General features: G+C 47.3%; 1 protein-coding gene across 3 annotated transcripts in view; it reads left to right on the top strand.

Moving 5' to 3' along the window:
• The window catches only part of ADCK1 (aarF domain containing kinase 1), a 140,193-nt gene extending 128,411 nt beyond the window's left edge, over positions 1 to 11,782 (top strand). For 2 of the 3 annotated variants that reach the window (XR_570644.2, XR_570643.2), the window contains one exon: positions 10,080 to 10,824. The gene's annotated coding sequence lies outside the window, so the exon portion shown is untranslated. Of the gene's footprint in view, positions 1 to 10,079; positions 10,825 to 11,709 lie in introns of those variants that run through there. The other variant, XR_570646.2, reaches the window with a different exon arrangement.
• The last annotated feature ends 12,542 nt before the right edge of the window (positions 11,783 to 24,324 follow it).

The raw sequence follows: 24,324 nt of genomic DNA, 5'->3' as shown, positions 1-24,324 counted from the left end.
CCATTAAGAACTACGAACTCTCTGTTTATTTACTTATTTATTTATTTTATTTTTTTGTAGAAACATGCAGCTCTTTTATTTCTTCTGAGTATACACAAGAAATAGGCATCCCTTTCCCACTAAGAAGCTCGTTCTACGTGGTTTGAATAGAGCTTACCCTCCCCTACCCCCATACACACAGGATTGGGAACACAACTCAGGCCTCACCAATCCGGTCATCTCATTCCTCTGACCACAGCCATTGGGTAGGGCATGGTTGCATGAGCTGTGCCAGACCAATCAGAGTGCTCCCTGAGACTTTCCTCCTTCCAATTTCTGGGAAGAGGAGCTCTTTCTTCTGGGGTAAGCTGAACTCTGGCTGCTGACAGCTATTCTTATCTCTAGAGAAAGCTTGTGTGAGGAATGGAAATGTAGGCAGAGCCCTAGTGATGTCAGTTGAGCTCCTGGATACCACTATGCCTGAAGCCTTTACTCTTTCACTTTGTAGTTATATATATAAAAATACTGCCCCCCCCCCTTGGCTTAAGTTGGGATCAGCTGGAATTCTGTCACTGGTGACTGGAAAGTTCTTACACAGGAACCAACAGTCTGGAAAGTTCTATGTGTCAGGCACTGTGCTTTAAATACTTCTCGATTTTAATCTTCTGTTTAAGGAGCTTGCATGGTAGGCATGGTTACTTCAGTCTCACAAGCTAGGAAAGGGAGGCTCAAGACAGATAAGTAACTTTGTCATGATCGTACATCAGTTAGCAGAGCAGAAATCCTGTGCTTTCTGCCCTGAACTCCTGTGATACTTCCCATCTTTGCTATTCGTTGGTATTTGGGGTCATACCACCTAATAGCATTATTTCACTTCTCCATGAACTTACAGATGACTAAACCATCTAAATTATAAAATCCTTGATGGCAGGAATCATGACCTATGCTCTGTTCGCTGACCCCAGTTCTATTTCTACAGCGCAAGCCCATAGCATCTACCATTTGGCGGGGTACATCATAAATCCTGAATAATCTCTTACTGAACACATGCCGTATCCATGGCCCTTCAACAAGGACTTGTCATAACCAGAATCATGGAAGAAGAGACCTAGGGTGTACAGTTGCACCTTAGGACCTATACAGGCTCTTTGCAATCGCTATAACCAGTTCCCCCCCGGAGTTGACCCTAATGAGTTTCATTCATTCATTCTCCATCCATTCTTATTTTTAACACACTTTTTCTAAATCTTTATCATATACCAATCATATTACAAGACTCAGAATACTGAGTAAATAAGACATGGCTCCTGTCTTCAAGGATCTTAATTGTAATTGCCTTTTAATTATCCTGAAGCAAATTTCCCAAAGCTTTGGCAAGTTGTTGTTGGAATTGTTGACCACCTCTCTGGATGGTTCATCACTGGGGCTCAAGCATAATCCAGGAGGAGAACAGCAGCCCCTATCCTGGTCTTCATCATCCAACTTAGTCCTACTTCAGCCAACGGGGCTGCCATAATGCACAACTCTGGGGGGCACCATTCGCATAGGCTAATGACATTCTCAGAAATTGAGCAGTGCACAGCCTCTACAGCAGGATGCGGCAGCCGTAACCCAAACAAGACCCCTTAATGATACCCCTTCCTGTTCAGTCACATTGGTAGAGCACTTTACAGTTTATAAGGAATTTTATGTATATTACGTCTTTGAACTGAGAAATTATATTTTGGTTCCCACAATGCAGTCTCTCTCCTCTACCCTTCACCCCATGGGCTTCTCTGTTGGCTCCGTGAGCTTCTTGTAGCCCCCTCTCAGCTGGTGACAGCCCAACTGAACTGGTGACAATTACCAAGCACCAAGTCCCATTACCAGCCATAGGCTTTCTTCCAGCCCCCAGCACTTACCTGGAATTAGCGGCGGTTGCAGCTCGGCAGAGGGGACTGTGCTGGTGATTACGAACGTACTTCTTGTTTGTCTTTTCAGCCCCGAAATCCTGTCAGTGAGGAGAAGCGATAATAACATGTTATTAAGTTCTTTCTGGGTAATGTAATTCAGGAGTCAGGAGGCAGTTTGGTCATTTATGTCTTTGAAAAGCTTAGAATAATTTTCAGTGTCATTATCCCCCATTTTAAAGAGCCAGGCTCCAATATATAAATCTATATCTGGCCAGTCCCGTGGGTATATATAGATACGCACGCACTCTGAGCCGCGCCCGTGGGAGCATGTGTCCGGGCATGTGCGCGCAAGCACGGTTTCTGGACAGGTGTGTGCAGAAAATCAACACAAGCTTCTACTTATTTATAGACGTATGTATATGTCTAAAAATTCCTCCTTTTTAGCATGATGTCTCCTACAATCTAGGTCTTCAGGAATTACATGTTATTCTTGGCCTCACCCTTGACATGTGGAGTCTCCAGTTTTGCTCACCAGTATAATAACTATACCAAAAAGAAGAGGAACCCTGATAATGAACATGGGTCCAAAATGTGCAGGATCCCCCTGACGGATGCCCAGTCATCACCATAGCTTCCTTTCCAAGTCCCTAGTTCCTAGTAACCCTCTTAGAGCTTCCAATTCCGTCAGAAAAGTCTGGCTAGGGGCGCCTGGGTGGCACAGCGGTTAAGCATCTGCCTTCGGCTCAGGGCGTGATCCCAGCGTTGTGGGATCAAGCCCCACGTCGGGCTCCTCCGCTATGAGCCTGCTTTTTCCTCTCCCACTCCCCCTGCTTGTGTTCCCTCTCTCGCTGGCTGTCTCTATCTCTGTCAAATAAATAAATAAAATCTTTAAAAAAAAAAAAAAAGAAAATCTGGCTAGCAGGCCCTAGTTATTTGTTGATTTTTCCCTACGGCCTTGTAGCTGGTGTTACAGGAAAGGAGCATCTTACAGGACGTGCTGCTGTCTCTTGTTAATGGAGTCTGGGTGAAATGGTTGTAGGTTGTGGGATTTCTAAGCCAGAAGGAACTTGCGAGATTATGTGAGCCGGCTCCCTCTTTGCACAATGAGGCGGGAGACAGTCAGAACATGGAGTAACTAGGCTGGAGTTCCTGAGTGTTAGCGGCAAAGCTAGGACAAAAACCCACGCTGGGCTCCCCCCAGAGCTTGTTCTGGTAATGCGTCTTAGCCCCCTCGGAAGGCCACGTTGCCTCACTCCAGGGATGCTCTTCCTGTCTTTCTTGGTGAGCATGGAGATGGGATCCTCCAGAGCCTTGGTACAGGGCTAATCAGCTCCCATCAAAGCAGTTCTATGGCAGTTAAAATAAAAACACAAAGACCAAAGCCCAGCTTCTGACCCCGGTTTTGCCAAATGGCCTCGGGCAAGTTCTTAAACCTTTTGTACTCACTTAGTTGTCTGGAAATTAGGAATAGTAATGGTATTGAACACATGAGGTTGTTGTAAGTTAATATATATATATGGTACCCGACATATTTTACACTTTGGCTATTAGTCTTTTTTGTGTGTGAAGATTTATGTATTGTATTTTATTTTTATTTATTTATTTATTTATTTATTTATTTTAAAGATTTTATTTATTTATTTGACAGAGAGAGAGACAGCCAGCGAGAGAGGAAACACAAGCAGGGGGAGTGGGAGAGGAAGAAGCAGGCTCCCAGCGGAAAAGCCTGATGTGGGGCTCGATCCCAGAACTCCGGGATCACGCCCTGAGCCGAAGGCATGCTTAACGACTGAGCCACCCAGGCGCCCCGAAGATTTATGTATTTTAGAGAGAGAGAGTGAGAGTGAGCGAGCAGAGGAGAGAGGCAGAGGGAGAGGGTGAGAGAAACTCAAATAGACTCCACACTGAATGCAGAGCCCAGCACGGGGCTCGATCTCATGATCCTGAGATCACGACCTGAGCTGAAACCAAGAGTCAGACACTTAACCAACTGAGCCACCCAGATGCCCCCTATACTTCGGCTATTACTCCTAACCCTCACCTGCCCTACAGCATTTTCATCCTGTTCTCATGGGACTCTTCATCTCCAGTTTAGACACTTACCATGGCTTGTGAGATAGTATTTCCCATCTACAGCTTTACTCCTCCCTCCAAGGTAATTTCACCCACTTCCATGGCTTCCCAAATCTACATCTCCTGGTCCTGTTGACATGAATGTCCTACAGGCTATGTATTAGCTTTGTTCATTCATTTATTCATATAGGTATTGTTATGTGCCAGCCACTGTTCTAGGTGCTAGGGATTTAGCACTGAATAAAACAGCCTGAAATCCTCATTCTCACGGAGTTTACACTCCTAGCTGGGAAGGGGGGAGGTTGTGGTGGTGGCAGACAGAGGCTCAAATCACCCTACATGCCATGATGAGAAAGCAGGAAGAGGGGATAGGACTTTCTGGAGGGAGGGCAGAAGTGACTATTTTAAATAAGCGAGGCCTCTTCCATGAGATGGCCTTTGAGCACTGAGGAGATGAGGGAGCCCGCGGCTTGGCTGTCTAGGTCATTCTGGGCAGTGGGAACCGAGGCTGGCATGTGCTCGGTGTGTCTGAGGTCCAGGGAGGCCTGCACAGCTGGACTAGGGGTACGCACGGGAAAGCAGTAGAGAGGAGTGGAGATGTGTTGGCCAGGAGGGCAGATCAAGAAGGGCATCGGAGTCTATTGTGAGAGCTGGAAGTTACTGAGAGTAATACGGGAATCCAGTGGGGTGTTTTGATTGGAGTGACTTGATGTGACTTATGTTCTAATGGAATCTTTTCGGCAGGTGTGCTGTGAGTAGCTGGTAGGGAGCAAGAGTGAAAGCAGGGAGATCATTTGGAGGCCACTACAATAAGCTAGGACCCACAATGGGCAGCGAACATCATATTCTGGATGGACATTTAAAGTAGATCTGGGGGCGCCTGGGTAGCTCTGTCGGTTAAGCCTTTGGCTTGGGTCTTGATCTCAGGGTCCTGGGATCAAGCCCCCACGTCTGGCTCCCTGCTCAGTGGAGAGTCTGCTTGTCTCTCTCTCTCTCTCTCTCTCTCCCTCTGCCCCTCTCCCTGCTTGTGATCCTCTGTCTCTTTCTCATATAAATAAATAAATAAAATCTTAAAAAAAAATAAAATAGATCTTGTAGGTTTCTGAGGGTTGGATGAGGGGTGATGGGAGGGAGGAGTCAAGGAGGACTACCTGGTTTGTGGCCTGAGCGGCTGGTGAGATGGTGCTGTGCTATTATTAACTGAAACAGAGAACTCTGGGAGGAGAAGGTTCTATATTTTTGGAAGGGAGGAGGTGAGTTTGTTTTGGACATGGTTGGTTTGAGATGACTTTTATTTATTTATTTTTTTATTTTTTATTTTTTAAAGATTTTATTTATTTATGTGACAGAGAGACAGCCAGCGAGAGAGGGAACACAGCAGGGAGAGTGGGAGAGGAAGAAGCAGGCTCATAGCGGAGGAGCCTGATGTGGGACTCGATCCCGGCACGCCAGGATCACGCCCTGAGCCGAAGGCAGACGCTTTAACGACTGCGCTACCCAGGCGCCCCTGAGATGACTTTTAAACATCCCAGTGGGGATTTTGAGTAGGGGAGAGTTTGGAGGTAGAGATATAAATTTGGGATCCTCAGTGTAGAAAAATGGTTGAGAGCCATGAGCCTGGCCAAGATCACAGGTGAATGGGGATCAACTGAGGGTCCAAGGCCTGAGGCCCAAGGCAACCCAATGGTATAGAGTTGGGGAGATGAGATGGAACACACAAAAGGCCCTGTGAGTTAGGAGGAAAACGAGCACTGTATGAGCTCTGGAAGCCAAGGGCAGCCAGTGTCTCAAAGAAGAGGCATGGCCATTTTTGCTAAATGTTGCTAGTAATAGACGTAAAAGAATCAAAGTTTCATGATTGGATTTGGTCATGTGGAGGTCTTTGGTGACCTAGTGTGATTAAGGGCTGGGGTCCAAGCCTTGTGGCTGCAGCCATGTGACAGTGAGCTGGTGGCACAATGCACAGAAAAAGCAATCCTTGTGGCTTCTGAACACATGCAAAGAAGTTCGCTGTCACTGAATGAATGAAATGCAAACTAAAGCTACACCAAGATACCTTTCTCACCTAAGAGGTTAGTCAAACGACAGGAAGTTTAGTAACACACTGTATTGCTCAGGCTGCGAGGGAAAGAGGCACTCTCCAACATTTCCGATGGAAATGCAAATTGGTACAAACCCCATGGAAGAGTCTATCAGCCTTCAGTTCAGGGAATCAGAACCATCTTAGGTATTTCAAGCAGAAAGGGATATAATATAGGGACTCAGATGATGGTAAAAACCACTGGATGGACGGGAAGAGCAAAAGTTAGGATTAGATCACACTGCCCCAAGCTGTGATCAAGGGGTTTGGAAAGCCATTGCTGCCACCCAGAGACTAGGAAGTCACAGCTAAAGTCACAGCTGCCTTGTAGCCCTGAAGCCAGTGATAGACTGGCTCCGGCAACACCCACAGTGGCCAGAGCCTGTGTGTGAGCTGAGATTGGAACAGATTAAGAATGGCTCCTACCCTCTTCAGTCTTTTATGTCTCACTGTGAGCACATCTCATTAGCAAAAACTAACCATATTTGTATCCCAGTTGGGAAGGACATCTGGGAAATGTAGTTCCTGCATTTCTAACCCCTGTGATCTGTATCTTATCTCCCTGGGGGAGAGTAGAGGAGGGAATCAAAAAGGGTGCCTAGAGATAATAGATAGCATCTCATACGATCCAGCCCTTTGGCTTCCAGCATCCATATGTGCCCTTTTGTCCATAGTTAAATTCCCAACAGCACCAATATAACAACAACATGCTTCCATCTAAAAGAAAGCATAGCTTAAAAAAAAAATGCCTGGGTGGCTCAGTTGGTTAAGTGTCTGCCTTCGGCTCAGGTCATGATCCCAGGGTCCTAGGATCAACCTGAGATCCTAGGATCCCAGGATCCCTGCTTCTTCTTCTCCCTCTGCTCCTCCCCACTGCTTATGCACTCTCACTCTGCTCTTTCTCTCAAACAAACAAGTAAATAAATAAATAAATAAATAAATATTTTTAAAAAAATAATGCAAACAAGTTAGACACTCTCTCTCCTAAGAGGAAAGACCCAAAGACTTGTTAGTCATGATTCCATCTCTAGCTGACATTCCTTTCCCTTCTCCTTCAGTCACAGTTTGATATTCTAAAGACTAAATTATAAGATCAGCTGCCCCTAACACTCCTTATATAAAATAATAAGGGGAAGAAGGAGGAAGAAAATACCTAAGAAAGCAAGGAAGAATATATATGCATATTTGCATATTTACTATATTTTGGGTATTATAACTTCCTTCCTCTGCCATCTATCCCTTGTTCCTTTTGCCCTCAGCCAGCGTTCAGCTATCCGGGGTACTCTCTCTGGTGGAATAACCCCAGCCTTCCTTCCTGAAGAATGTACTCTCTTGGTGGTTCTTCCTGTATTTGGTTATTGTAGTTTTCCATTAACGTTTCCTAATGGATATAGAGGTGCAAGTAGGCACCCCAAAGAATCCTGTGGTTCCAGACATATGCCTTTCAGGTCCCCGCTGAGTAGTATCAGTCTTATTTTCCCTCAACAGCCAAGATCAGTCAGAACCTAATCCCACCAGCAACTTTAATGAGGTTAGACGAGGACCCCGGGCTCCAGATGACAATGTAGCCTGCTGATACCTTGATTTGAGCCTTGTGATACCTGGAGCAGAGAACCTGGCGATGCCATGCCTGACTTCCCACCTACAGAACTGTGAGCTAATAGGTAGGTGTTGCTTGAAGCCTCCAAGTTTGTAGTAATTTGTCGCACAGCAATAGAAAACTAATGCACATTCAGAGATCAGAAAGCTACAGGAACCCAGTGTTCAAAATTAGTATCATTAATAGTGGAACAACTAGACATTACCCGAGGATGTGATAAGAAGTTCAATAGGAAGTTCCCAGCAGCACTTTATTTATTTATTTTTTTAAAAAAGATTTTAAAATTTATTTATTTGACAGAGAGAGACAGCCAGCGAGAGAGGGAACACAAGCAGGGGGAGTAGGAGAGGAAGCAGGCTCCCAGCGGAGGAGCCTGATGCGGGGCTCGATCCCATAACGCCGGGATCACGCCCTGAGCCGAAGGCAGACGCTTAACGACTGAGCCACTCAGGCACCCCCACAGCATCACTTTAAAGTATTTTGACCAGTGGTGTTAAATCTGAATCAAACCAAGCTTTTAGATGACATGACTGTTTGTATCTGTCAAAACGCACAGAACGGTAAAGTAAAAAGGATGATGTTTACTGTATATAAATTATACCTCAATAAATCTGGCTGAAAAAACCCCCCAAGTCTTTAGATCTACCTCATTTTGCAGGAAATACTAGGAATAACGAAATGACAGAGTAAGGAAATAGACGTATTTAGAATGTGGGACATTCAACATGACAGCTGGCCTGATCTCTTCAAAGAGTCAATGTTGTGAGTCTTAAGACGAGACTTAAGAGGCGTTAACAAACAAATACATTGCATGAAACCTATTGGATCCTGCTTTCAAAGAAATAGCTATAAAATATATCTTTAGGGCAACCGTAGAAATTTGAATATGAAGTGACTTTTAGGTGATATTAGGGAATTATTGCTACTTTTGTTAGGGATATTATTGGTCTTGTTAATTGAAAAAGCATCCCTACTCTTTAGAGAGATGTGTTTAGGGGTGAATTGTTACGATCTTTTTAATTTACCATGAAATGATTCAATTATGAAGCAAAAAAAATGGCAAAATTTTAATGATGGCTGCAACTGGGTGGGTAGTACATAGGTGTTCATTGTGTTCTTTGCTTTCCTGCATGTGTGAAATTAGAATGGAAATTACGTTGAAACAAACAAACAAACAGCAGATGAAAGCTGCTGCTGGGCTTGCACAGCTGCCCTCTACAGCCCGTAGACCCAAAGTGGTTGATGGATGGAATCACAGAACGTGGAGCCTAATAGCCATTGCAAAACCTCGTATCTGCTGACAGGGGCACCTCAGCACCTGCCACTGGCAAAGAAAGAAGGGCCTCTGCCTCCCTTCTGTTTTCCAGATCACGTGTATGTGATTGACAGGTCTGAATCCAGAACCTTGCTGGCCAGGGGCATTGTACCATGCAGGTAAAGGAGCTGAACCTTCGGAGCCCTTCACTTGCGTGGGCATTGCCCCAGGAGAGCCCTGGCGTGTTCGTGTGATCATGTGCTCTTGTAACCTCTTTGCAGAAGTAAGATGTTTCAACCATACATGGTTCAGACTGCTGTCTGTTTCTACTCTGATTTCCCTTGTGTCACACTTTCCCTTGGGTTGGCTGGTATTGGAATGGCCGTGGGAATTGAGGGGATCAAGCTAGGAGGAAGTTGAACTGGGGATGCATTTAGTTGGTGTTTAAGTGAATAAGCTTCTGCAGTTTGCCGTCATTTGCTAGTCATCCTGCTGTGGGAACGGCTTCCATGCCTACCCCCTACTGCTCACTGTCAGCTCCTCTGGCTTTGCAATACCAACGTGCAGGGCCAGGAGTCACATCACAACGTGAACGTGTCCTATGCCCAGCATCAGAAGTATTTGGGTAGCAGAAGAGAAAAAGAGGTAAAAAGTATGGAGCCAGAAGCTAGTTTGTGGAATATTCTCCCACTTATAAAATGTATAAAGTTGTATGTGGAGAATTTGGTACTCACGGATGCCAGGTAAGACGGGGGCTTTCTCTTACTGGATGCATGCTCAGTAACTTAGCTTATACATTTATAAACACACCGGATATTTTTTTGATGGGCATTGGGAATCATAGACTTGATCAGAATTCCTTTATTTGTAGGGCAAAATCTGCGGTAGTACTACAAATAGTATGTCTCACATGTTTTATGCATTTTAACTATCTACAATAATAATAAATTTTAATGAGCCATGCTGAAGGGAAAATTCAATTATCTTTTTATTTATTTTCCGGAAGGTATTACAAAATATTGTTCTGTGATAAAGTGATCAAAGATCATGTGGCCAGAAAAAGTAGGGAAAAAACCTATTATAAAGATAGAGTGGGCAGTTGAGTAGTTACATTATTACTTTTCCCAGATGTCATGTTTGTGTTATTTTGGCTTTTAAGAACTTATATATATTATATTATGATTTTTTCTCACTCTATAGGTATTTGTAATTTTGTGTTCTTTTACTGAAAGAAGGCCTCTATGGTCAACAGAGGACGGAAGAGCAGAAAGATAGAATGCTGGGCCCTCTTGACACTTGGAAGCCCACGGAAGCTCTGGAAGGCCCACTGCCAGACTCATTGTATTTGAGGGAGAAATAAATCTCTGTCTTGTTTAAATGACCATTATTTTGGCTTTTCTGTTACGAGCCACCAAACAGAATCTGACCTGCTATGCCCTTTGACTCAGCAGTTCTACTTCCAGGAATTTATCCTACAGATGGACTGGCACATATACAAGAGGATGCATGGTCAAGGTCATTCATTGTAGCAGAAGATGGCAAACAATCTGTATGTCCATCAATGAAGACTGGTCGAATAAATTATGTGCATCCATACAGTGAAATAGTAAGCATCATATATTAGCAGGAAGCTTGTCATAGCGATACGAAATGATCTCTAAGCTGTATAGTTAAGAGAAAAAAATAAGTGCAGAACAGTGTAAATACTGTGCTATTATTTGTGTAAAATACACACACACACACATACACATATATGTATTGATTTAAAGGCCACTGGTTCCTGTGCAGGCAACTAAGTGGCTGAGGACAGGAGTCCGAGGGAGACTTTTCACTGTGTTCTTTTTGAATGATCATTGTGAACTTTGATCTGTTTTAGAAGAAATAAAAATTAAAACTAGAAAACATTCTTATATTTAATACCTGTGTAATAAAACATATTGTTTGTTTAAAAAAAAACTCTTTTCGGATTGAAAAATAAATAAATAAAAATCCCTTAAGTCACCCATAAATCGAGATGCCGTGTTCCTGAATCGTTCAGGACAGTCTCAGTTTATCCTTCTTGTTCTGGTGTAATTATCAACATCGCTTGACTTCACTCTCGGGGGTGTCCTGGTTTGATAAACTCTCTGGGGAACTTACAAAGTATATCGCCGCCCACAGGCTGTCCAGCCCACTACACAAATCATGGTGAGCACTGCGGAATGTACAGAATTGTCAAATCACTGTGTTGTACACCTGAAACTAACACAACATTTATGTCAACTGTACTGCAACAATAAGTATATTAAACAAAAGAAAAAAAGAAGTCCAGCCCAGCCCGTGATGACCCTGATGCTGCTTCTGTGGCTGATGACCAGATGAAGTGGTTGGCTTGAGTTTAGGGTTCTTGAGTGAAGAAAAATGTGGCTTTTTAATCATGAACGAGTATCAGTCAAACAGGCAGTGATCACACCAAGAGAGATAACAGGAAGGGGAATACACAGAAGGTACACTCGTTTCACATCCCACCTCAAGCCCGTGCTCGGGCATTGCTCACTGCGGGTAATGGTGGATGAACCATTGTGTTATTTGTCTGATTTTCTCTCTCTCTTTTTTTTGCTGTATAATTGCACACAAATAGTACATGTATGCGTAGTGACTCAGCTCTGTAGAACTTGACCGCACTGTGTTTGCAATCGGCCTCGATGTCCTAGACTGTGAGCTCTTTGAGGGCAGAGACCATGTCTGATTTCTCCTTGTCTCCAGCACACAATCATCCTCACTGAATGCTGAATGAATGAATGAACTCTGCAGAGACCCACACTGACATCTGGTGCTCTCTTCTCCACAGATCCTGGTTGTCCTGTCTTGAAGACTATTATCTTTATGAAGGCAGGAACTAGATTTACTTGAGTCAACCTTGGAACCTCAGTGCAGGACACTGATATATGATGAGTGCTAATTCATGTCAGTGTATGCCTAATAGAGAGTAAGTACTAATAAATAACAGTTTGATGAATGAATGAATGAACGCATGAATGGTTTTTGCACCAGTCACCTAAGGACCAATCTCTATACTGATCATTCCCATCACAGGTGCTACGGAATGCATGTCTCTGACCCTTCCAAATGCATATGTTGAAGCCCTATCCCCCAGTGTGGTGGCATTTGGAGCTGGCATCTTTGGGAGGGAGGTAGAGTTAGATGAGGTCATGAGGGTGAGGCCCTCATGACGGGATTGGTGGCTTGATAAGAAGAGAAGGAGAAAGAGAGAGAGATGTCTCTCTTTCTCTCCACTTGCACACACCAAGGAAAGGCCATGTGAGAACATGGCAAGGAGGTGGTTGTCTGCAAGCCAGAAAGAGAGTCCTCATCAACCCAACCTACTGCCACCTTGATCTTGAAGTTCCCAAGCTTCTAGAACTCTGAGAAACAAAAGTCTGTTGTTTAAGCCTCTCTGTGGCATTTTGTACGGCAGCCGAGCCGACTGAAGCAGGTGGGCCCTTTGGCCCTGGGAGAGTTCTGGCCCTGGACCAGACAGTTCTTTCCCGCTCCTGGAGGAAGAGTTCATGGAAGACTCAGGGTTTGGAGAACTTCTTGAATGAAGACAGGGAGCATCTTACAAGCTGTCACAGCTTCCTATTGTCTCTGCAAAGTGCCCTTCTGAGCCTTCAGTTTCTTTAGAGCCTCTTCTCTTAGCTGTTGTGTTCATGATGGATGATACTCCCGTGTCAGGGAGTATAGTCCCCTGGGGATACTCCGGTTTTGATACAGTCTAAAAAAAGACCTGGGAGAAAGTAAAGTGCTGTGATAATCCCTAAAGGCCACATTACTAATAATACAGCGGTCCTAATTCACTTGGACTGTGCCATGTTCACAGTGGGTTGTGAGTTAGGCAGCTACCAGTGAACGGGTTGTCGTGCCATCCTCTCTCTTCCACGCAAGAATACCTATCAAATTCAAGTGACCGTGATGTGGTTTTAGGGAAGATCCCGAATTTACTCCAATTTTCCCAAACGTACTTAATCCACACATTTTAGTATTTTCACTGATAGTAGTGACAGATTACCTTACAGCTGATTGAGACATCCTAAGGTAGGGAAGCAGTGATTCCTTTGTTTTAGGATTGCCTCCTTCTGCCTCCACTTTAAAACTGTGCATGCTCTTGAAGGATGACACATCCCTAACTCCCTAGCCACTTCTCTCTATAACGGTGGAGTGGTGTCAGGTGTATATGGCCAGGGGGAGGTGAGGGGACGTGGGGTAGGGCTGTTGGAAAGGGGATGGTTGGGGCAGAGAAGGGGGCTGAAGTCTCCCAAGCCTCACATTTTGCTTTGGGCCCCAGAACAAAGCTCAGAGGCAGGCATAGGGTCGGTTTGGTGGTGGGAGGAAGCTGAGAGCTTGGAGTTGAATGGACCTGGGCTTGAGTTCCTGATCTATCACTTAATAGTTGCGTGGCCTTGGAAAAGTCACTTGACTTCACCGAGCCTCAGTTTCTTTACAAGTAAATGGGGTTGATGATAAAACTCTCTACTTCATACAATTGTTATATTAAAACCGATATAATGCTTAACATAGGTCTTGGCACATCAAAAGCCTTTAGTAAATGTGAGCTATTATTTTTTTCTGTATGTTGCTTATTCTTCTGATATATTGAAGACCAAGTATAAAAGGATTTTAGTTGGGACGTTACCCAGTTGTCACTGACAATTTGCTTTTCAGCTTGGGATGAGGTTTATTCCTAGAACAAAACCCAAAATGCGTGGGCCGAGCCTGGTAAGTGTCCATCGGGGAGGCTCGCCTTTATTGTCTGAGTCACGTCTGGATGCACGGAGCCCCTGGGGGCACTGAGCTTCTTTGAGGAGGCCTGAACATGCAAGAATGAAGCAAGAGTTCAATCTTGGGAAAGGTTGTTGGAATCCAAAGCACGGGTTCTAGAAAGGTGGAGTCTGGGTGGTCTCAGAGCAGTCCTTCGGTGGGAGAAAAACAGTGTGGGAGAGCCGGGCTACCAGGAGAGGGGTATGACCATCCCACGCATCACTGATTACTGATATATAGCCTGGACACTGTGTCTCCTGGACGGTGAGCTGCTCGTGGTTGAGGGCATGCTGTGGGAAACTGTACCTACAGCCTGGACCGGGCCAGCCTGGGGCTCAGATCCTAACAAGCAACGGGCAGTGATTTCAGCATCGGGAGGCTTGGCACTAATCATAGGCCCTTCACTAGGCCAAGGCGCCTCTCTGGGTCTTGGTTTTCTTTCTTTCTTTCTTCCTTCCTTTCTTCCTTCCTTCCTTCCTTCCTTCCTTCCTTCCTTCCTTCCTTTCTTTCTTTCTTTCTTTCTTCCTCTTTCTTTCTTCTTTCTTTCTTTCTTTCTTTCTTTCTTTCTTTCTTTCTTTCTTTCTTTCTTTCTTTCTTTCTTTCTTTCTTTTCTTTCTTTCCGACTGAGCCACACAGGCGCCCTTGGGTCTTGGTTTTCTGACCTGGGAAATGAGAGGGTAGATGTTCCCTGAGATACCTTCCATTGCTGCCTCTCTGTGGCTGGGAGATGGCGAAGGAGGAATAATCGGTTCAGGTTTGGCAGCTGCCTTTTCTGCATCTCACGGTGTATCCGCCTTGCTGCTCCCCTGGGCCCCCGCGGACATTCTGGCTGTTACCTGATGGTGTAGACCTCCACAGTTTGTGGGCATCTCAGTCACCAGTACTGGTTACTGTGAAAATTTTCTCTTCATCTGCCTCTCCCTGCACATCCACGAGGATGAGTTTCTTATTTCTCTGCTTGCCTTTCATTCATGCCAGTGGCGCCATTAGGTCATTCATGCCCACAGTCACTCATTCGTTTATTGGCTCATTCACTAGGTACCAGGCACAGTGCTAAGGGCAGAGGATACATTGAGAGAGCAGTGGGCATTGTCTTGTGCTTGTGGAGTGAGCATGATGTCGGGAGAGACAAGTCTGGTGACAGGTGTAATAAGAAAGGACAAGCTCTGCACAGGGAGGGGCAGGGAGAGTTGATGGGGAAGGGGGGCAGAAAGATCTCTTTGAGGATGGGCCATCTGAGCTGAGACTTGAATGGTAAGTAGGAGTGAGAGAAGAGAAGGAAGCAGGTGTACGTGTTGGGGAAGGAGGGGAAAGGGGGTACAGGAGGAGTGAGGTCAGCTCCACGAGGGCAAGGATTCCTGACCCTTGTTCACGGCTCTATCCCAAAGTCTTAAGTGGTAGGCCCTCAATGAATAGTTGTTGAATGAAAGAATAAATTGAGCCACACAGGTGAAGTGAAGCCATTGTGGCAGAAAGAGGCTGAAAGGAGGGGAGTGTCCCTGCATTGCACGAAGAAGTGAGAGGAGAAGTCTGGGCGGGTAGGAGGCTCACCCAGTCTGGATTCTCCCAGAAGCAGATGCTGAGACAGGGATTTGGGTGTATGTAGCCTTTATTTGGGAAGCACGTCTGAGGGAACGGGGGACTGAGAAGAAAAGAGAGAAAAGCCAATAAATACAGGGGGGCTTGATGATGGGGCCTGGGAGGAGGGGCTGAATTTCCTGGGGACCCCTGAGGAGTCTGGTGGACCCTGCCTTCCCAGGCTGTGGGGGTGGGTATTTATCGGGGAGTCTGGCTCTCACTGGCTGAGGAGTGTCCCTGGGCGTGAAATCCCTGGCATGGCGGCTGCCCTGCCCCAGGGTGTGCTATGGACAGAAGGCCTCAGGCAGCGAGCTGCCACCCCCCACCCCAGCTGCAGGGGAGCCTGCACAAGGTCGACTGGGTCTGGGGTGTGCTGCAGAGGGGACGCAGGGCTCCCAAGGACAGAGGGTGCTTGCTTTGAGGATGGTGGTGGCATTGCATGTGGGGAGAAGCCGGCAAACCTGAGGTCCTCTTCGGACGTGGAAAGTGATTACCAGTAGAGAGCCAAGGCTCTTTCTTTCTTCCCCTCTCCCTCTTTCATTCCACAAATGCGGATTGTTGCCGTCTGGCTTCCTGGCAAGCGACTCGGAGGCTAAGTTTGTGGAGCAGGCTGTTTAAGGATCGACTCGGAGGCTAAGTTTGTGGAGCAGGCTGTTTAAGGATCGTCCTTGGGTCACACCTGTGGAAAGGAGGGAAGCGATGCTGGAATGGGGCAAAGGGAGGACCATCCGTGGCCGTGGCCAAGGCCAAACCCACGGGCGCTTTGGAGCTACACCTGCCCTCTGCCGCTGCCCTGGATGGGGCCCAGAACTGCACCTGCCTCAGCCCAGGGATGGGGGCCCACCTGGGAAAAGCCTGGGTGACTGTGGGCCAGGCAGCCCTCGTCAGCTGAGGCGATGCTTTCACAGTGTCCCTCGCAGTTCCCAAGAGTCTCGCGTGTCAGGTATGGCCATAGCTTTGGGGGCTGCAGCGGTGAATGAGAAAGAACGGATCAAGGGAGAGGCAGAAACGAGCAAACATATATAATATCAAACAGTCAGAAGTGCAAAGCGGAAAACAAACGGGGTGAGCTGAGGATGGCTGGGCCAGGAGGGTGAAGGTGGGGATGGAGGCGATGCACTCTTGGGAGAGGAAAGCTACCTGACCTTGACGCTTTAGGGGCAGGCAGCCTCTCCCTGCAGCTGCCAGCCATCCATCTCTCTGCCACAGTTCCTGCCTCTTTGCACGGGGTAGGGGCACCACCCCCTCCCCCGTGGGAAATTTGCCCTGGGACCCGCTGCTTTCTTGTCAGTGGGCAGCCTGGTGTTTTAGGAGTTGGGGGATGGGATTGGCAGCTTTCTCACTACTGCTGCTGCCTTCCACCCGGAACAGCTGGCACAGCCTCGGGCCTGATCATTATTAACCCAGGGAGGGGGGTAGATTGGCAGAATGCACACCTGGGCCCCAGCCAGGGCTGTCGCTCTGTGTGTGTGTGTGTGTGTGTGTGTGTGTGTCCCCGTCCTCACGCGTGTCCTTGGCCCACCTCACCTGGGCAGGTGCCTGCAGGGGACCGATCCCCTGCCCCCTATTGGGGGCCAGGGATGGGGGAGGCACCCCCAGCCAGCCCAGTTCCACCTGCTGCCCTACCCCCACCAGGCCCTTGGGTTAGCAGAGGAAGGTCGAGCTGTGCAGCCAGCCGCGGGGGGAGTCGGGGCCGCGCTTGTCTGCGCGGTCACGGATTATTAGGGTCGCGTTGGCGGGCGCAGCCTCCGCCTGGGCAAGGGCGCGACGACTTGCTGACTGGCCTCCCAGGGGCGGGGGGGCGCCAGTCCTCGGGCGCAGCAGGCCTGGGGGTCGTGTCGCCGCTCCCGGCAGGGGAGGGTGCCGTCTAGGAGGGTCGGGAGCGGAGTCCCGGGAGCCGAGGGCGCCAAGGGCCGGGGAGAGGAGCTCTGGCCGGGTTTCCCGTCGGAAGCCCCCGCCACTGCCCGCGCCACACCCCGAATTGGCAACCAGCCCCTCTGTTTCTGACACGTCGGGTCGGCTTCTGGTGACGGCAGAAATGAGCAGTGGCATGGTTGGGTGAAGACTTTTGGAAGATCCAGCCCTTGCCCACATTAGGAAATAAAAACAGTGCTGACTCGTAAAATAAAGGTAGGGAAGACAAAGGAAGTTTTAACTTTTGGTGCGGGTGTTCGTGGTGGCGGCGAGCAGTGCTGCTGCCGTCCAAGCCGGGGCTCCTAAACAGCTCTGGGTTGAGGGCTTCCTCCTCCTCTTCTCCCTTCGCTGACTTCCTTGGGGCTGGGCTGGCAGAGGCCACTGGGACTTTTTAGTGTTGCGGCACTTACCAAATAAAAGTACCAGTTAAATTTGAATTTCAGATAAAGGAACTTTTTTTTTTAAACTGTAAGTATGTCTTATGCATGATTTGTGAAATGCTTATGTAAAATAATTCATTATCTGAAAATTGACAGATTTATAAAGTTTAAGTATGTCCCAAATAATACATGGGACATACTTACACTAAAAATTGGTCATTTATCTGAAAGTTACCAGAAATTCAAATTTAATTGACATTCTGGATTTCATCTGGCAACCCTTCTTGAGGGTCACATATCCCGTGTCCTATCATGTCCAGGAAACCAGGAAGGATGGACAGGGCCTTCAGAGCGTTTGGACCCTACCCGGCCCTACTCCCAGCATTGTGAGAGCTCCCTAAGCTGCTTCTGAGTTCAGGCTCTGGCTCAGAAGTGGGTTGTGGGTGTTGAATTAGGAACCGGAAGACCTGGGCTCTGAGTCCCTGCCCTTCCAACGCTGAGTTAGGCACAGTTAGCCTCTCTGAGACTGACTTCTGCAGCTTTAAGTGGGTATAAGAGCAGGTGTATAGGCTGCCAGGTGAACGTGGGGCTGGTGGATCATCTGTCCTCGCACAGAGAGCAGGCGTCTCAAACTCAGATGCCTATGGGGGCTGCTGGGTTGGAGGGGGTTGGTAAATGAAATAAGAACAGTTCCCCAAAGGTGCTAATCCGTGGAGGGGGATAGGGGGCAACTGTGATCTCGCTCCAGCTGGTTATTGTCACATGGTAAAGTGAGGTCAGATCTTACCATTTTTCCAAACAATCTAGATATCTGGATTTTTACACAAAACTAATTAATATTGTTCTTTAAACATTTTTTTAAAAGGATTTTATTTTTTGAGAGAGAACGAGCACGCAGGGGGGAGGGGCAGAGGGAGAGGGAGAGAGAGAACCTCCAACAGAAGTCCCCGCTGAGCATGGAGACTGACAGACACAGCTGACCCTGAGATCATGACCTGAGCAGAAATCAGGAGTCAGATGCTTAACCCACTGAGCCACCCAGAACCCCCCTTCTTTAAACATTTTAAACACTGTGTAGCCGTAACTAACACATGAAGCCTTATGGTTACATAATGCTTACCATGCACCAGATGTTGTTCTAAGAGCTTCGTGTGTATTAATTCATCCAGTCACCCTAGGAGGCAGATATTATTATGATCCCCGTCTTACCAGTGAAGAAATGGAGGCAGAGCGGCCAAGAACGGATGCCATATTTGGTGTGAAGGCGGTCAGTTCGTGATCTTTGAAGAGTGTTCCTTTCTGCGCTTGCTAGCACTAGTTATACTGAGCTATGCGGAGGGCAGCCCGGTGGCTGAAAGCACCAGCTTAGGAGTGAGAGAGACGAGGGTTCAAGGCCCCACTCTTCATCCTCTCAGTAGCTGTGCTGTGGTGTGCTGGGAAATGCCTAACAGTGGGCTCTCCAAGGTGTTTGCCCATTTCCGTGGTGTAAATACTCCCACCACTGCCGACCTGAAGCTACCGTGGAATATCTGGTGCTGTCATGGAATGTTCTGTTAGGGAGAGAGGTACGCAGTCGGCTCCGTTGCACTACTGCTATGTGACCTTAGACAAGCCAATCCATATCTGCAGGCTCCTTGCCGGCGCCATTGAAATCAGAATGCCTGCCTGTCCATGTGAGAAGTGAAGAGGTGAAGAAATTATGGGGAGTGATGTGCTTGTGCTAAGCCTGGCTTTTGTTATTGTGATTACTTCCCGATGTGAACCCTTCTCATTTGTCACCAGGTTTTGGCCTCATGCTCAGGTTTACAGTAGGTGCTTAGCAAATGTTGAATGACTTGTTTTCTTTATGCTCTTCACTTACGAACATCCTCCTTCTTGCTCAAGTCCAAGTCAGTTCCACTTCTTCCATGATGTCCTGGTCATTGCTCTTACCCCCCTGACTCCTTCCCTGCTTTAAATTTTTCCAGTTAAGGTGAGGGGAGGTCTCTGACCCAGGAGATGCGGACCCTGGGCATGGGCGCCCCCTTGTGGCAAGGGGCGGCAGCAACCTCTAGGGGGCAGCAGGCTGGCCCGGTTGCAAACCCTAACACGGGAAATCTTGCACATTTTCTGGCCCTGAATTTCTCTGCCTCTAGAAGAATCACGGTGGTAACCCTTTTCCTGTGCCCCAGGTGGCTGAGGGGCAGATATGTGCCCACTGAAAGGAAAACGCTTTCCAAGTTAATTCATCACATTATTTGGATAACAACTCCTCCAGTCTCTCTGTGCTTTCAGTTTTGCCATCTGTAGAATGGAAATAATAACGGTTGCGATCTCATAGGGTCTTTGTGAGGATTAAATGAGTTAGTGTAAATTAAATTAGATTGGGCCTGCCATATATTACACGTTACATATGTTTATGCTATTCTTATAAATAAAAATAATATCATAGATTATAAAAATAAATAATATTATAAATAATACAAATATTATTCTTACAAATAAAAAATAATATCATAAATACCATAAATAATAAGCTGTCAGTTTCCCTTTCAGGAGTCTGAGGGGTTCTTTTGAGTGGATTCTGCTGGTGTTTCCTCCTTGCTGGATGCTCAGAACCCAGGGTCGCTGGGGGCCTGAATTTCTCTCTCCCCACACCCCAGCCCATGCAGACCCCTGTGGACAGGCACACCTCACACACTTTGACTCCTGAGAACTTAGAGACATAGCAGTGGGCTGGAACCCTCTCTGTGACAGTGACCTCCATCCTACCTCTCCCATTTAGCCAAAAATAATTTTTAAACCCGAAGGAGGCCCTAGGCCTGGACTGGACTGGTGCTGATCTCAGAGGAGATGATATAAATATCAGGAAGTCTGGACTGGGGTTGAAACCTGATTTTGCCTGAGTGCTCTCGGACGAGTTACTCAGCCATTCTGAGCCTCAGTGTTCTCATCTGTGAAATGGAGGGTCTCAACTTGATCTCTGAACGTTCTTTCCATCTCTAGAACACTGTCTGTTCCTTGGTCTTTTTCCTCTTCTGGTTGTGGAGGTCAGAAGGGATGGAGGAAGCTGGAGTTGTCTGGAGTTGTAAGGACTCCTTCTTTGGCTTCCGCTCACCCAGGATGGCAGCATATGACCAGAGCAAATCTGCTGAGTAACAGGGAGGGCCTCAGTCCGTTTGTGAGGAGCAGAGAAGAGTCCTGGTGGGTGAGAGCTCATGGCCAGAGAAGGGAGATGGTAGTGGAAGACGAAGGAGCTTCTGGCATATACTGTGGTGCCCATGCAGGCCATCAGCAACTTTGTGGTTTGCTCTGCATTCTTTCCTTTGGGAAACTGTCACCCCTCCCCCCCCCGCCCCCCAATACCTGTGTTTCAGGTGAGGCTGTTAACCATGGAGCTCTGCCAGTCCCCGACCAGCAGTGGGAGCTCCGCCAGTCCCCGACCAGCAGTGGGGTTATGACCCAAGCTGGGGAAAATGAATCATTTTCAAGGACCAGCAGGGATGGTGAGGGAGAGGGGGGCAGGCTCCTTTCTCTGTCGTTGCTGGCTGTGTGAATGAGGTAAGCCTGGAGCTACTTGGACCATCTTTGTTGCCACGTGGAGAGAGCCTGCCTGAAAGTGGAGCAAACTCAGGGGCAAGCAACGTAGAAGCAGACGGTCCTAGTGACAAAATTTGAGCTCCTGGATGCAGCCACGCCTAAAGCCAGTCTCCTACCCTTGGATTTCCTATATATTTGTACCAGTAAATTCCTCCTTTTTATTATTCCAAGTTGAGTTGGATTTCTATTGATGATCCTTGACAGAGTCCTGGAAAATACAGTGTCTGATAAACGTAGTAGCACTTCAGGATGATAGGCTTACTACTCAAAATGGTCCGAGGACCAGCAGCGTGGGCATCCCCCAGGAGCCTGTTAGAAGAAATGCAGAATCTCAGGCCCATCTCAGATCTAGCGAATCGGAATCTGATTTTCACTAGCTCCCAGGATATTCACGTACCCGTGGATGTGTGGCTGTCTGCTCCAGCTACACACAGTCTGAGTACCCAAGCCAGACCCCAGACCAGGTAAATCAGAATCTCCGGGGGGGCAGACCCTGGCACTGACATTTTTGGAAGCTCTCCAGGTGATAACAATGTGCAGCCAAGGTTGAGAAAACCTGCTCTGCTCTGATTTGCTTGGTGGGAACAAAAAAGTCTCATGCTTCGTGATTTGGCCTGGAACAGAAGCCTGTGTTTGTGGAGGGCATAGCAAAGGGACTCCTTGGTAGTGATGGGGATCCTTTTGGAATGACATAGGAGCTTCCCTTGTTAAGCAGAGGGGCCAGCCTGGGCTGTCCCCAGGCACCCCAAGGGGATTTACCAAATCTGGAGAGACTTTCTTTTTCTGTCACCCCAAAATGTCCTTTTACCTGCATTCATAACATAGGACTCCGTGAAAAATCTCTTAAGCTTTCGAAAATTCAGGTTCCTCTGATCTAGGGACTTGAACGTAAGTACAACCTGAATCCCAAACCGAACACAAATATTATTATTATTTTTTTAAAAGATTTTATTTATTTATTCGACAGAGATAGAGACAGCCAGCGAGAGAGGGAACACAAGCAGGGGGAGTGGGAGAGGAAGAAGCAGGCTCACAGCAGAGGAGCCTGACGTGGGGCTCGATCCCATAACGCCGCGATCACGCCCTGAGCCGAAGGCAGACGCCCAACCACTGTGCCACCCAGGCGCCCCACAAATATTATTTTTTATTCCAACTGTGAACTACCCCCAAAGTACGTTTCGAGTTTTCATTTTCCTTCTCAAAATCATTATTGTGGTGAATCAGTTCACACTGGAACTAATCCAGAAGCTTTCTAAAGCCAGTCCGACTGGAAGAAAATAGGGATATCAAAATATTCTCTGAATTGAACCTGAGGGAAATTCTTTGCGTTGGAGACATCCCTCCGACTGGTCGCTGTGGGAATTTGGCCTGTGGCCTCATCTTTCCAGTGACTAGTCGGAGGCCGTGTTCTCCTGCCTTTCCATCTCTCTCTGAGTGAGGACCTTGCCAGGACCCGTGGGGCACCTGTGACCAATTATGGATAGGTCCAGGTGGCGTCATTAGGATGTTAGCAGGTGGCAGTGGTCTGTGTGCTTGGAAAAATGAGTAAGATGGAGGTATCCCCTTTAGAAGAGGGAAAAGAAGGATGGACAGGGAATTTTGGGGGCTGCTTTGTGTGTGTTCTTTATGGTCTTAACTGCGGGCAGACAACCGGTTCCTGCCGGGAGCTCTGCTTGGAGCAGGGAGGGGAGTGGGGGTGCTGGAGAGAGAGCTCGGAGACCCTTCTCCTTCGCACCTAGTCAGCAGCGCATTAGAATTCTAATCAGGCAGAAATAGCTTCCCTGTCAGCTCATTACAAACTCTTAACAAGGTCCCAGCTCCAGGTCGTGGCTGCTTTTCTCCTGCTGGGGACAATGATGAGCAGCTTGTTGGAGCCTTTGGTAACTCATTTGTTACAACATGTGATTCACAGCAGCGGGAGGGTTCTAGGGTGGAGGGGGCGGGGGAGGGAGCAGGGGAAGAGACCGAGACAGGGGCCCCCTCACGGAGTACAGGAAGGCAAAAATGTCGATGCTTTGGGGGAAGCCAGGCCCACACTTTAATGGGCAACTAGAATCTTCTGCAAATAACTGGGCCCAGTTATGTGTGAGTTTCCAACTGTGTGTGGGAGCAGGTGGCATCATGACCACTTGGTGACTAGAGACGGGGGCAAGTTTTTTATCCTGTGGGGACAAGTGCTCAGGACCTCTGCTTTGGATGCTTGCATAGCCCCAGAGGCCAATCCTTGAACTTACTCAGTGATTTGAAAAATATTTGCATGCCAGAATTTTCTAGCTCAAAAACTATCAAGGGCTCCCTAATCCCATCCCCTTACATCTAAACGACTTGTCTATCAAAGCTCTTCATAAAACAGCCCTACTCAAACTAGCTGTATCCTCTATTTGAAACTCTTGAGGGCCTGGTCTCTTCAATATCTCATAAAAATTGTTAATTTTACCTTCTTCCCGATTTTCCTTCATATTCAAGTTCTCTCCATTCATCAAAGCTTAACCAAAGTGTTATATCTTCTATATGTCTTATTCATGCTTATGCAAACGTTCACTGGATGCCTCCAGCACGGCTGAGAACAGGGATCAGCCAGCTACAGTTCGTGGGCCCAGTGTGGCCCACTGCCCATTTTTATAAATGAAGTTTCACTGGGACACATGCACTACAGTTACTTGTCTGTGGCTGCTTTCATAGTACAACAGCAGAGTTGAGTAGTAGAGACCATATGACCTGCAAAACCTACAATATTTACTATCTGCCCCTTTGCAGAAAAGATTGGCCTACTCCAGCTTCGACTGTAAATTCTAGAACATGCTTCCTTAAGGTCTTTCAAAAAGCCTCACTGGATTCTTCTCCGTTCCTCCTCTCCCTAGCCACTGTGCATGCTTCCCAGCTTTTCCTGCTTTGAGCTCCCCTCCCATTGTATCCGTTTGTTTCTTGCAGTGCTTCTCTCTAAAATTTTAAATAGTCACTTACTGAAATGCATGTTTTGTGTAATCCTCTAGTCTGTAAGAGCTTCGAGGGCAGATCTTCAGATCCATCTTGGGAGCCCCTCAACTCTTAGCCCAAGGGGTTGGTAAGTGGGGAAAGGACCTTGTGGGTTGCAGTCTGCTCTGGCTCCTGAATGGCCTCTATGAATTGCCACAAGGGCATCACCAGCTTCTGGAAGTTCTGTGCAGATCATGACTGCATGGTGAACTGCATTCCTG

The sequence above is a fragment of the Ursus maritimus genome, unplaced genomic scaffold (genome assembly GCF_017311325.1).
Source record: "Ursus maritimus isolate PB19 unplaced genomic scaffold, ASM1731132v1 scaffold_25, whole genome shotgun sequence".
Classification (NCBI taxonomy): Eukaryota; Metazoa; Chordata; class Mammalia; order Carnivora; family Ursidae; genus Ursus; species Ursus maritimus.
The sequence above is the reverse complement of the archived record's forward strand: the minus strand, read 5'-3'. Positions and strand labels throughout refer to the sequence as shown.